This window comes from Stenella coeruleoalba (genome assembly GCF_951394435.1).
Source record: "Stenella coeruleoalba genome assembly, chromosome: X".
In the NCBI taxonomy this organism is placed as follows: domain Eukaryota; kingdom Metazoa; phylum Chordata; class Mammalia; order Artiodactyla; family Delphinidae; genus Stenella; species Stenella coeruleoalba.
In genome coordinates, this window is record NC_137152.1 from 116,740,564 (window position 1) to 116,754,260 (window position 13,697).

The 13,697-nt window shown below is 42.1% G+C and overlaps 1 protein-coding gene across 17 annotated transcripts in view; it reads right to left on the bottom strand.

The window, feature by feature from the left end:
- LOC307180944 (uncharacterized protein) overlaps positions 1–13,697 on the bottom strand; it is a 622,728-nt gene that overhangs the window by 333,654 nt on the left and 275,377 nt on the right. For 16 of the 17 annotated variants that reach the window (XR_013825813.1, XR_013825814.1, XR_013825815.1 and 13 more), the window contains one exon: positions 6,237–6,429. The exons of the other annotated variant lie outside the window; for it this stretch is intronic. The gene's annotated coding sequence lies outside the window, so the exon portion shown is untranslated. The remainder of the gene's footprint in view (positions 1–6,236; positions 6,430–13,697) is intronic. 17 annotated transcript variants of the gene reach the window in all.

Consider the following 13,697-nt stretch of genomic DNA (forward strand, 5'->3'; position numbering starts at 1 on the left):
AAGTGAATGCACGCTATAATATGTCAGCGAGTGTAAGTGCTCTGAAGAAAAATAAAGCAGGGTAACAGGATAGGGAGTGTCTACAGGGGTTACTGTTTTTCATGAGGCGGATAAAGTCTCTCTGGTAAGACGAAATCTGACAAGAGACCTGATGAATACACTGGTAATTTAATCTCTGCAAATATCTGGAGGAAAAGCATTCCAGATGAAAATGATACAAAATCTTTGAGAAAGGAACTTGTTAGTCATGTCTGAGTTGCAGGAAGGAAACTATTATGGCTGGAAGTGAAATGAACAAGGCGGGCAGTGGGAGGAGATAAGGTCAGAGATGTAAGAAGCCAGGTACCATGAGAATAGAGTAAGGCCATGGGATTTTGCTCTGAATGAGATGGGAAGCCATTGGAGAGTTGAAAGTAAAGATGTGACATGAGCTGTTTTATATTTTCAAAGGATCACTTTCTCTACTTTGTGGGATGAGGATAGATGGAGAAAAAGCAATTAGGTGGCTACCACACACTTTCATAGGTAGTGATTTAGACAAGGGCGTCAGTGGTGTAGTGGTGAGAAGTGGTCATAATCTGGATATATTTTGAAAGTACGAGTGGTAAAATTTGTTGGATTTATTATGAGGTGTGAGAGAATGAGAGAAGGCAAAAATAACACTATTTTTTTGCCTATGCACCTGGAAACATGGAGTTGGCATTTATTGAGATGGAGAAGGTTTAGAGAAGGGACTGGGAGCTTAGTTTTGATATACTAAGTTGGAGATGCCAATTAGACATCTACGTGGAGATGTAGACAGTTGTATGTGAATGTCTGGACTCGGGAGAGAACTTGGGTGAGAGATACATACATTTCGGGGACCTAAGTTTATAGATGTAATTTCAATCATGGGGCTAAATGAGTCACCTAGGATTAAGTGTAGATAGAGGACAGCATAAGTCCAAGGACTGCCTTGATGTCCTCAGCATTAAGAGGTTTGGATGAGGACACAGAGGTGACAGATGAGGCTAGGAAACAATGCTCATTGTGGTCGGAGGAAATAGAAGGGAGACTGGTGTCCTGGGAAGCGAAAACTGTTTCAGGAAAGTGGGAATATGCAAATGGCATAAAAGTAGTCAACCAGATCTAGAGGTTAATTCTTCCAGTATACACAAGTTTGCCCTGCTCGAAAACCGCATTCTTCCATTGATGGCTCCAAAGTTATCCTGTGGGAAATAATTTCCATGGTACATTAAGTCTACAGTCATGATTCTGACCAAAAAGGGAGTGAATGAAAAATGGGATCAATGTGATTGGAGCCCTGACGTTTCACTGTCCTGTGACCATTCCCCCTCCACTTTCTTTTTTCCTTTTTCCCCTCCACTTTCATTACAAACTTTTATTCCTACCGTCGATTTTCCTGAATAACAGTAAATGTCACATTTTCAGGTCAAGTTACTAAGACAAATGCCAGGTATTTAGTAACAGTGTGCCTTTCTTGACGCACCCCCCCAGGCCCACCCCCTGGGCAAGGCTTTGTGCAAAGCACACTAAAGGGATGTCCTGCACTTGGATGTAGTAGTGGGATGAACTGAACCAAACTTGACATTGATAACAGTCCGTGAAAGAGCCTTTTCCAGGAAATTTACCAGAAGTAACATTTTCTTCAGGAGTAAATCAAAAGAGCAAAATAATAGCCTTTTACAGTCTACAAAACAGAAGATTTAGACTTGGTCAGAGGTCTTCTCTCTATCTCTTTGGTGAGAGAGCCAAAAAAAAAAAAAAGAAAAGAAAAAGAAAAATTAATCACAAGTGTAGGGGTCATTCTTGGAACAGAAAATGCACTCATTTTTCTGAGGTAGAAAAGAAAGATTGGGGACATTTTGAGGTGGGAAAGAAGGAAGTTGACAGTCCAAGTCAGTAGGACTCAATCACCTTTGAAAGTGGCTGAGAGTTTCACTGGCTGAAAGGGCAAGAGCAGGGAGGGTGTGACGATTCCCGGTGCCTGTTTCCTCCCAATTATGCAACTGACAACCTTGCCAGGCCTCACTCAGCATTTTTATGAGGCTCAAAGAGCGCACTCCCTGAAGACACGGTCTCTAACAGGTTAATTTGTATTTCACATGAGGACAATGAACAGTCTATTCTCTAGAAGCAGCAAAGGAAATACACAATTTCCCCAAAGGATAATTCACGATTCACCAATGGTAGAGTCCTAATTCAGAGGCAGGCAGGTCCCAGTATCCCTGGGTCTCTTAGGAGTGTTGAAAAGAGAATCTAGGGCCTGACCCCGCACCTTCATCATCTTCATCATCTCCTACCTAGAACTTCTGTGGGAGTACAGGAAGCCAAGGAGGGGTTTGTCAGAAACTGCTGAGACACTGGCTGTCCCTTGTGGGGCTAACTGATCCCGCTAAAGGTGGGGTAGAGGCTGTACTACTCTGCACTAGCAGCTGGGCTGACAGCATGGAGGTCTTGCCCTTCACTCACCCAGCACTCTTCTCTCCTGTATCACAAAGGCAGAATGGAGCTTGACAAACAAGAAGAAAGGCTGGTAGTTTCAAACTGCAGATAAAATAGCTAGTATCTATTTTTAGACTGAAGTTATATTTGAGAAAACACTGATTCTTCTTTTGTTTTCACGAACAACCTGCTCCATCCTGCCAAGGTTGAAACCTGTGCTTAAGTAATGGAAGAAAAACTAAAAAGGAAATAGATGCTTTGTGCCCATTTCCTGAGCAGGGGGAGGAGTAGTCTAGTTAGAAACTATTTTAGAGAGAGCAATCACAGGTTAAAATAGGTTCCAAGGTGGGCTTCCCTGGTGGCGCAGTGGTTGAGAGTCCGCCTGCCGATGCAGGGGACACGGGTTCGTGCCCCAGTCTGGGAAGATCCCACATGCTGCGGAGCAGCTAGGCCCGTAAGCCATGGCCGCTGAGCCTGCGCGTCCAGAGCCTGTGCTCCGCAACAGGAGAAGCCACAACAGTGAGAGGCCCGCGTACCGCAAAAAAAAAAAAAAAAAAAATCCTATGAGTGGATACTATTGTTACCCCATTTAACATATGAACAAACTAAAACAAAGAAAGATGATTGTCACTTACCTAAGGCCATACAACTAGCAATAAAAGAACTGGGCTATTTTAACCCAGACAGGGTAGCTCCAGTATTTGTAACTTTTATCCACTGCACATTGACTGCCTTTATTCTCATAGTTTAGTAGGAATTACAGCTACTGGAAATATTTTATACCCTGATATTGGTCTAATTCAGAATACCACTTTCCAGTTAGTCCCAATATTTTACTAGTCAATATTCATTAGTTTGTATTTTAAGAACACATTTCTTTGGTCTACATTCTGGAAAGCCTCAATATTCAGCTCATCTCACCTCCAATTTTTATCAAAAATCTTCCGGAGACAAACATAAAACAACATAAGTATGTGTCCAAGTGCCAATACATGTTTTAAGATTGAAGCGATCTCTTTTCTCTAAAAACCACCTGGAAAGATACATATTGTCTCTTACCATGAGAAAAGCAGCCTGTTGCTTCCTTGCCACGACTCAAATTAATATTAAACAAGTTAAGATGCTGAGAGTTGAAATAAATGAGGCAAAAGATTACCAACAGACAATTTTTATCTGCAAGTTCTGAGTTGAACGTTTTACTTACACGGTATATTTTAGATAGAGCATAGATAGATATAGCTTGATATTACTAGCTTTCTCAGAAATGTCCACATCCCATTTGACAAAGAATAACCATACTTTATTCTCTTCCTCCTTTGAACCAAGAATTTTGATCTCTCTTTCACTGGATCCTAGGGAAACATTTATCAAGGTGTATTCTGTGGGATACTGATAAGTGTTAAGAATAGAAAAGTAGTTTGTAGACAAATTTTGAAGGAACTGGGTTACACGAAGTTAACCAGGCTTCTGTGCTGCAGGACCTTCAGAGCCTTTGTATATTAATACCCATCATTAATCTCCCAGAGCAGAATCAAACATGAAGAAAGCTTCAGAAATTTTTGGCCACTAGCTTTTTTCTCTGTAGCATGTCAATGTGGGAAAATTACCTCACAAACAGTTTTGGGGCATCAATGTTGTGACATGGTAAGTCATTAAAACTGAAAGAGGGTTTAAAAAACCTCAAATGCTGACTTATAGATTTGCTGTTAGACATTATTTTAGAGAGGAGAGGTGAGAAGGAGGTTTCTTGGAAATGCACTTTCCTGGGTTCTACACCTGGAAATCTGGCATAAATTCAGGATCCTATATTTGGCCTGGAGGAGGCATCTCTCCTTTTGTCTGTGAAGCAAAGCTAGATTCTAGAACCACTGCATAATGGAAATAACGTTGCTTCATAGCCTAGGGCATATTTACAGCACCTCCCCCCAATTTTATATATACTGTGATAGGCACAATAATGCCCCCTAATGATGGCTACGTTTTAATCCCCCAAACCTCTGAATGTGTTAATTTACATAGCACGTGGCATCCTGCATGCCAGCACCAGCCCACGGCACCCCTGAGAACGTCACTGGAACCCCATCCAACGGCTTCTTGTGAACAAGCTCTAGTCTGTGACACCAAAGCAAACTCCTCCGCCATCCAGTAGCCTGCAGCCACACGCTCTCCATTGATGTTTAAATTTCAGCCTTGGGGTAGGAGGCTCTTCCAAGTCTGTTCCTTCCTTGGGGATTCTCCCAAGCTCTAGCTGCCCCTTACGTGTGCTATTCCTATTTAGAGGCTAGCTAGTGGTTTTAATATTGACTTTTCACTGTTCAAATTACTATTACGGTTTCTGTCTCTGGAATGGACCCTCACTGATACAATCTACTGTTTCATACTGAAGCACCTCCTGTAACATGGCATTACCCATTGGACAGGATTTACCAACTGTACAAACCAAACACTATTAACACTTAATTACAGTTACTTCTAGAACCATTCTTTTAATAATACTTTAAGTAAAGAGCTGGAAGAAGTTTTAATTTCTTGAATGAAAGAAGGTAGTTTGATCTCTAGTCCAATATACCATGCTGATGTAGACGCAAAAAATGATGGTGAACTGACGTAATTACTACCAACTTCTAAGTCAAGCCTTGCTATGAAGGACCCTCTCACCTTCAAGGAATCCACTAAATCTCTTTGTCAAATACATTCTCCATTTCATGCCTGACAGTGTTAAATCACTGTAGCCAGAACAAAGTCTCGTGAAAACCTAAAGGGAAAAGTATACTAAAGTGACGAGCAACCAGGGGCTCTGAGGTTGGGGTGGGTGGAGGGAGGGGGCAGGTGCAGGGGTCAGGACTGCTCATCTTTCTCCCTGTTTGGAAGAAACGCCTGAGCAGGATCCAGGACACACAAGACCAGGCAGCCAGGAACAAGTGGTCGCTGCTGCCCATGCTGGATGGGTGGTGATGGTGGCAGTGGCAGGACATCAGTGGGAGCCAGGCCTGCCCCTGTGGGTGCTCAGACCTCTGCGGGGGCACAGGAGTCCAAGATGGCCTTTCTCCTCTGTGGGCTGCGGAGGGAGGTCAGACCCAGACCTTTCTGGAAAGCACTGATTTTACAGTGTAAAGGCAAACAGGTAGTGGGAATTAGGGACAAAGGGTATACCGAAGAAAGTAGAGAATTTAAGTCAATAATAGTAAAATCAGTGGCTTCAAGTTGTATGCAAGTGAGGATAGCATTAGAGTTTGGGACCAAAGGGAATCTGGGCTGAGAATTTCAACTTTTAAACCAATCGGTACTCCATTCATTGACTCTGACCCGCGTGACCTTTTCAAACCACAAAGAGGCATCTCCAGACCAATAATGAGTAAGGATATTGAATCAGGAATCAAAAAACCTCCCAATAAAGAACTCAGGACCAAATGGCTTCACCGACGAATTCTACGAAACATTTAAACAATTACCACCAATTTTTCTCAAACTCTTCCAAAAATAGAAGAAATATAGCTAACCACATTGACTCAGAGAGAAATAAAATACCTTAACAGGCCCACAGCTATTAAAGAACCCGAAGCAGTATTTAGAAATCTTTACAGAAGTTCCAGTTTCTGCTTGGGTAGACACACATCTGGAAAGCACACAGCTCCCGTCCTTACAAGAAAGAAAAACAGACAAATCGCTAATTTGTGACTTTTCAACTTTCTGTGACTGTATAATAGAGGTAAGGTTGCAGGAAACCCAAATAAGCCACAATCTGGAGAGAGCCACATGCAGAAACAGACTGAGTATGAATGCTGGCTTACCTGGGACAGAAGCTACTGAACACCGGTTCAGCTGTAACAGTTGACAAACAGGTAGATTCAGGCAGGCAAGAACATGTGAATCTCCTGGGGGCTGCAGGTCATACTCCTGAAGCGTTATTGTCTCTGGATCCTAATGGGTGCTCATAAGGAAGGCTGAGGAGAGTCCAGAAAGAGCTTCCTTTGTGGAGGGAGCCTAGGAGAAAAAAGTAGCTGCTGCAGGAGGGGCCCAGAACCCTCCAGGCCTCTTCCCTCATTCTACATAACAAAAGCCCCAATCTGTTAGTGGAAGAACAAAATCTGCTGGCCTGGTGCACTGTCAAAACCTAATGCATGTATCTTTTCGAATTATGGTTTTCTCTGGATATATGCTTAGGAGTGGGATTGCTGGATCCCATGGTAGCTCTATTTTTAGTTTTTTAATGAACCTCAATACTGTTTTCCATATGTATAACTGACTCACTTTGCTGTACATCTGAAACTAATAGAACATTGTAAATCAAATGTACACCAATAAAAATTTTTAAAAAACAAAAACCCAGCTTCCGGGAACATGGAAAAAGAGTAAGACGCGGAGATCACCTTCCTCCCCACACATACACCAGAAATACATCTACAAGTGGAACAACTACTACAGAACACCTACTGAACTATGGCAGAAGGCCTCAGACCTCCCAAAAGGCAAGAAACCCCCCACGTACCTGGGTAGGGAAAAAGAAAAAAAGAAAAAACAGAGACAAAAGAATAGGGACGGGACCTGCACCAGTGGCAGGGAGCCGTGAAGGAGGAAAAGTTTCCACACACTAGGAAGCCCCTTCACGGGCGGAGACTGCGGGAGGCGGAGAGGGGAGCTTCGAAGCCCCGGAGGAGAGCACAGCAACAGGGGTGCGGAGGGCAAAGCGGGGAGATTCCCGCACAGAGTATCGGTGCCGACCAGCACTCACCAGCCCGAGAGGCTTGTCTGCTCCCCCGCCGAGGCGGGCGGGGCTGGGAGCTGAGGCTCGGGCTTCGGTCAGAGCGCAGGGAGAGGGCTGGGGGTGGCGGCGTGAACACAGCCTGCGGGGTTAGTGCACCACGGCTGGCCGGGAGGGAGTCTGGAGAAAAGTCTGGACCTGCCTAAGAGGCAAGAGACTTTTTCCTCCCTCTTTGTTTCCTGGTGCACGAGGAGAGGGGATTAAGAGCGCTGCTTTAAGGAGCTCCAGAGATGGGCGCGAGCCGCGGCTAAAAGCGCGGACCCCAGAGACGGGCATGAGACGCCAAGGCTGCTGCTGCCGCCACCAAGACGCCTGTGTGCGAGCACAGGTCACTATCCACACCCTGCTTCCGGGGAGCCTGTGCAGCCCGCCACCGCCAGGGTCCCGGGATCCAGGGACAACTTCCCCGGGAGAACGCACGGCGCGCCTCAGGCTGGTGCAACGTCACGCCGGCCTCTGCCGCCGCAGGCCCGCCCCACACTCCGGGCCCCTCCCTCCCCAACCCCCCCCACCCCGGCCTGAGTGAGCCAGAGCCCCCGAATGAGCGGCTTCTTTAACACCGTCCTGTCCTGTCTGAGCGAAGAACAAACACCCTGCAGTGACCTACACGCAGAGGCGGGGCCCAATCCAAAGCTGAGCCCCTGGGGGCTGTGAGAACAAAGAAGAGAAAGGGAAATCTCTCCCAGCAGCCTCAGAAGCAGCGGATTAAAGCTCCACAATCAACTTGATGTACATGCACCTGTGGAATACATGAATAGACAAGGAATCATCCCAAATTGAGGAGGTGGACTTTGAGTGCAAGATTTATGATATTTTCCCCTCTTCTTTTTGTGAGTGTATATGTTTATGCTTCCCTGTGAGAGTCTGTCTGTATAGCTTTGCTTCCACCATTTGTCCTAGGGTTCTATCCGTCCGTTTTTTTTAATTTTTATTCTTAATAATTAATTTTAATAACTTTATTTTATTTTACTTTATCTTCTTACTTTCTTCCTTTCTTTCCTTCCGACCCTCCTTTAGACAACAAATCATCCCAAATTGAGGAGGTGGACTTTGAGAGCAAGATTTATGATTTTTTTCCCCTTTTCCTCTTTTTGTGAGTCTGTATGTGTACGCTTCTGTGTGACATTTTCTCTGTATAGCTTTGCTTCCACCATTTCTCCTAAGGTTCTATCTGTCCGTTTTGTGTTTTTTTTAAATTTTTTTCATAATAATTATTTTTTAATTTAATAACTTTATTATATTTTATTTTACTTTATCTTCTTTCTTTTTTCCTTCCTTCCTCCCTCCCTCCCTCCTTTCTTTCTTTCTTTCCTTCTTTTCTTCTTTCTTTCTTCCTTCCTTCCCTCACTCCTTTCTTTCTTTCTTTCCTCCTACTCTACCAATTCTTTCTCTCTACTTTTTCTCCCTTTTATTCTGAGCCATGTGGATGAAAGGATCTTGGTGCTGCAGCCAGCAGTCAGTGCTGTGCCTCTGAGGTGGGAGAGCCAACTTTAGGACACTGGTCAACAAGAGACCTCCCAGCTCCACATAATATCAAACGGCGAAAATCTCCCAGAGACCTCCATCTTAACACCAGCACCCAGCTTCACTCAACGACCAGCAAGCCACAGTGCTGGACAACCTATGCCAAACAACTAGCAAGAGAGGAACACAACCCCACCCATTAGCAGAGAGGCTGCCTAAAATCATAATAAGGCCACAGAAACCCCAAAACACACCACCAGACGTGAACCTGCCCACTAGAGAGGCAAGATTCAGCCGCATCCACCACAACACAGGCACTAGTCCCCTCCACCAGGAAGCCTACACAACCCACTGAACCAACCTTAGCCACTGGAGACAGACATCAAAAACAGCGGGAACTACGAACCTGCAGTCTTCAAAAAGGAGACCCCAAACACAGTAAGATAAGCAAAATGAGAAGACAGAAAAACACACAGCAGATAAAGGAGCAAGATAAAAATGCACCAGACCTAACAAATGAAGAGGAAATAGCCAGTCTACCTGAAAAAGAATTCAGAATAATGACAGTAAGGATGATCCGAAATCTTGGAAATACAATGGACAAAATGCAAGAAACATTTAACAAGGACCTAGAAGAACTAAAGATGAAACAAACAACGATGAACAACCCAATAAATGAAATGAAAAATACTCTAGATGGGATCAATAGCAGAATAACTGAGGCAGAAGAACGGATCAGTGACCTGGAAGATAAACTAGTGGAAATAACTACTGCAGAGCAGAATAAAGAAAAAAGAATGAAAAGAACTGAGGACAGTCTCAGAGACCTCTGGGACAACATTAAACACCCCAACATCCAAGTTACAGGGGTTCCAGAAGAAGAAGAGAAAAAGAAAGGGACTGAGAAAATATTTGAAGAGATTATAGTTGAAAACTTCCCTAATATGGGAAAGGAAACAGTTAATCAAGTCCAGGAAGCACAGAGAGTTCCATACAGGATAAATCGAAGGAGAAATACGCCAAGACACATATTAATCAAACTGTCAAAAATTAAATTCAAAGAAAATATATTAAAAGCAGCAAGGGAAAAACAACAAATAACACACAAGGGAATCCCCATAAGGTTAACAGCTGACCTTTCAGCAGAAACTCTGCAAGCCAGAAGGGACTGGCAGGACATACTGAAAGTGATGAAGGAGAAGAAACTGCAACCAAGATTACTCTACCCAGCAAGGATCTCATTCAGATTTGATGGAGAAATTAAAAACTTCACAGACAAGCAAAAGCTGAGAGAGTTCAGCACCACCAAACCAGCTCTACAACAAATGCTAAAGTAACTTCTCTAGGCAAGAAACACAAGAGAAGGAAAAGACCTACAATAATGAACCCCAAACAATTTTGAAAACAGGAATAGGAACATACATATCGATAATTACCTTAAATGTAAATGGACTAAATGCTCCCACCAAAAGACACAGATTGGCTGAATGGATACAAAAACAAGACCCATATATATGCTGACAAGAGACCCACTTCAGACCTAGAGACACATACAGACTGAAAGTAAGGCGATGGAAAAAGATACTCCATGCAAATGGAAACCAAAAGAAAGCTGGAGTAGCAATTCTCATATCAGACAAAATAGACTTTAAAATAAAGACTATTAGAAGAGACAAAGAAGGACACTATATAATGATCAAGGGATCGATCCAAGAAGAAGATATAACAATTGTAAATATTTATGCCCCCAACATAGGTGCACCTCAATACATAAGGCAAACACTAACAGCCATAAAAGGGGAAATTGACAGTAACACATTCATAGTACAGGACTTTAACACCCCACTTCACCAATGGACAGATCATCCAAAAGGAAGATAAATAAGGAAACACAAGCTTTAAATGATACATTAAACAAGGTGGACTTAATTGATATTTATAGGACATTCCATCCAAAAACAACAGAATACAAATTTTTCTCAAGTGCTCATGGAACATTCTCCAGGATAGATCATATCTTGGGTCACAAATCAAGCCTTGGTATATTTAAGAAAATTGAAATTCTATCAAGTATCTTTTCCGACCACAACGCTATGAGACTAGATATCAATTACAGGAAAGGATCTGTAAAAAAAACAAACACATGGAGGCTAAACAACACACTACTTAATAGCGAAGTGATCACTGAAGAAATCAAAGGGGAAATCAAAAAATACCTAGAAACAAATGACAATGGAGACACAACGACCCAAAACCTATGGGATGCAACAAAAGCAGTTCTAAGGGGGAAGTTTATAGCAATACAAGCCCACCTTAAAAAACAGGAAACATCTCGAATAAACAACCTAACCTTGCACCTAAAGCAATTAGAGAAAGAAGAACAAAAAAACCCCAAAGTTAGCAGAAGGAAAGAAAGCATAACAATTAGATCAGAAATAAATGAAAAAGAAATGAAGGAAACGATAGAAAAGATCAATAAAAGTAAAAGCTGGTTTTTTGAGAAGATAAACAAAATAGATAAACCATTAGCCAGACTCATCAAGGAAAAAAGGGAGAAGACTCAAATCAATAGAATTAGAAATGAAAAAGGAGAAGTAACAACTGACACTGCAGAAATACACAAGATCACGAGAGATTACTACAAGCAACTCTATGACAATAAAATGGACAACCTGGAAGAAATGGACAAATTCTTAGAAATGCACAACCTGCCAAGACTGAATCAGGAAGAAATAGAAACTATGAACAGACCAATCACAAGCACTGAAATTGAGAGAACAGAATTAAAAATCTGATTAAAAATCTTCCAACAAATAAAAGCCCAGGACCAGATTGCTTCACAGGCAAATTCTATCAAACATTTAGAGAAGAGCTAACGCCTATCCTTCTCAAACTCTTCCAAAATATAGCAGAGGGAGGAACACTCCCAAATTCCTTCTACGAGGCCACCATCACCTTGATACCAAAACCAGACAAGGATGTCACAAAGAAAGAAAATGACAGGCCAATATCACTGATGAACATAGATGCAAAAATCCTCAACAAAATCCTAGCAAACAGAATCCAACAGCACATTAAAAGGATCATACACCATGATCAAGTGGGGTTTATTCCAGGAATGCAAGGATTCTTCAATATACGCAAATCAATCAATGTGATAAACCATATTAACAAATTGAAGGAGAAAAACCATATGATCATCTCAGTAGATGCAGAGAAAGCTTTTGACAAAATTCAACACCCATTTATGATAAAAACCCTGTAGAAAGTAGGCCTAGAGGGAACTTTCCTCAACATAATAAAGGCCATATATGACAAACCCACAGCCAACATCGTCCTCAATGGTGAAAAACTGAAAGCATTTCCACTAAGATCAGGAACAAGACAAGGTTGCCCACTCTCACCACTCTTATTCAACATAGTTTTGGAAGTTTTAGCCACAGCAATGAGAGAAGAAAAGGAAATAAAAGGAATCCAAATCGGAAAAGAAGAAGTAAAGCTGTCACTGTTTGCAGATGACATGATCCTATACATAGAGAATCCTAAAGATGCTACCAGAAAACTACTAGAGCTAATCAATGAATTTGGTAAAGTGGCAGGATACAAAATTAATGCACAGAAATCTCTGGCATTCCTATATACTAATGATAAAAAATCTGAAAGTGAAATCAAGAAAACACTCCCATTTACCAATGCAACAAAAAGAATAAAATATCTAGGAATAAACCTACCTAAGGAGACAAATGACCTGTATGCAGAAAATTATAAGACACTGATGAAAGAAATTAAAGATGATACAAATAGATGGAGAGATATACCATGTTCTTGGAGTGGAAGAATCAACATTGTGAAAATGACTCTACTACCCAAAGCAATCTACAGGTTCAATGCAATCCCTATCAAACTACCACTGGCATTTTTCACAGAACTAGAAAAAAAAATTTCACAATTTGTATGGAAACATAAAAGACCCCGAATAGGGCTTCCCTGGTGGCGTAGTGGTTGAGAGTCCGCCTGCCGATGCAGGGGACACGGGTTCGTGCCCTGGTCTGGGAAGATTCCACATGCCGCGGAGCGGCTGGGCCCGTGAGCCATGACCGCTGGGCCTGCGTGTCCGGAGCCTGTGCTCCGCAATGGGAGAGGCCACAACAATGAGAAGCCCGGGTACTGCAAAAAAAAAAAAAAAAAAAAAAAAAAAAAAAGACCCCGAATAGCCAAAGCAATCTTGAGAACGAAAAAAGGAGCTGGAGGAATCAGGCTCCCTGACTTCAGACTATACTACAAAGCTACAGTAATCAAGACGGTATGGTACTGGCACAAAAACAGATAGATAAATGGAACAGGATAGAAAGCCCAGAGATAAACCCACGCAGATATGGACACCTTATCTTTGATAAAGGTGGCAGGAATGTACAGTGGAGAAAGGACAGCCTCTTCAATAAGTGGTACTGGGAAAACTGGACAGATACATGTACAAGTATGAGATTAGATCACTTCCTAACACCATACACAAAAATAAGCTCAAAATGGATTAAAGACCTAAATGTAAAGCCAGACACTATAAAACTCTTAGAGGAAAACATAGGCAGAACACTCTATGACATAAATCACAGCAAGATCCTTTCTGACCCATCTCCTAGAGAAATGGAAATAAAAACAAACATAAACAAATGGGACCTAATGAAACTTCAAAGCTTTTGCACAGCAAAGGAAACCATAAACAAGACCAAAAGACAACCCTCAGAATGGGAGAAAATATTTGCAAATGAAGCAACTGACAAAGGATTAATCTCCAAAATTTACAAGCAGCTCATGCAGCTCAATAACAAAAAAACAAACAACCCAATCCAAAAATGGGCAGAAGACCTAAATAGACATTTCTCCTAAGAAGATATACAGACTGCCAACAAACACATGAAAGAATGCTCAACATCATTAATCATTAGAGAAATGCAAATCAAAACTACAATGAGATATCATCTCACACCAGTCAGAATGGCCATCATCAAAAAATCTAGAAACAATA